Source organism: Tinamus guttatus, unplaced genomic scaffold (assembly GCF_059628265.1).
Source record: "Tinamus guttatus ecotype Peru unplaced genomic scaffold, ASM5962826v1 Tinamus_guttatus_pri_ptg000742l, whole genome shotgun sequence".
Classification (NCBI taxonomy): Eukaryota; Metazoa; Chordata; class Aves; order Tinamiformes; family Tinamidae; genus Tinamus; species Tinamus guttatus.
In genome coordinates, this window is record NW_028289276.1 from 155,001 (window position 1) to 155,463 (window position 463).

Here is a 463-nt window from a genome sequence, read left to right on the forward strand (position 1 = left end):
GCCGGACCCCGATTAACATCGGGTGACTGAATCTGTCTCTGCCCAGGGATAGTTGCTCGCGCCCTGTTGAGTAGTGGTCGCCGGCTACTCAGCAGTATTCAAGGTGAAACGCAAAAAATTTATCCCAGTCGATTTGTTGGGCCGTAGCCCCGTGCCTCGGGGTTATCTCTAATTTGGCATCCCAGGTTAACTTGGGGGCTGGTTCTCCTGGGCTATACTGAACCCCCATAGACGATGTTCCGATCCCTGGGGTCCGGGATCGTGTACTATGTCTCGGTGGCGACTCAAACGGGAGAAACCTCTACTGAGAGGGCCAGGCTAAGTCCTGTTCGATTACCATCTATCCCTGAGTCTGAGGTCCACCTTACCGGAAATTTGACATTTTATAATTCGGACTATGGCGATTGGGGGAGGGATATCCCTGCTACCCCTGCTGACTTGGATTGTTTGAAAGATCTCCCGG